We start from the raw sequence: 308 nt of genomic DNA on the forward strand, positions 1-308 counted from the left end.
AATATAAATATAAATATAAATATAAATATAAAATATAAATATAAATTATTAAATATAAATAAAAAAGGATAAATATAAATATAAATAAAAAAATTATAAATATAACTATAAATAAAAGTATAAATATAAATATAAATGTAAATAAATATATAAATAGATATATGAAAATAGATACGGAAGCAAACCCAGTGAACAACAAACAAAAGAATAAACAAAATAAAAAAATATAAATAAAATAAAAAAAAAAAAGAAAATATGCAGTTATATTGAAGCTAGAATACACCCTTGAGGTGTACAGACACCCCATA

At 14.9% G+C, this 308-nt stretch overlaps 1 protein-coding gene across 1 annotated transcript in view; it reads right to left on the minus strand.

Moving 5' to 3' along the window:
* EMH_0089530 (CAM kinase, CDPK family TgCDPK1, putative) overlaps positions 1 to 308 on the minus strand; it is a gene marked incomplete at both ends in the record, with an annotated part of 1,325 nt that overhangs the window by 126 nt on the left and 891 nt on the right. The gene's annotated exons all lie outside the window — the stretch shown is intronic.

The sequence above is a fragment of the Eimeria mitis genome, genomic scaffold (assembly GCF_000499745.2).
Source record: "Eimeria mitis Houghton genomic scaffold, Emh_scaff6884, whole genome shotgun sequence".
Taxonomy (NCBI): Eukaryota; Apicomplexa; class Conoidasida; order Eucoccidiorida; family Eimeriidae; genus Eimeria; species Eimeria mitis.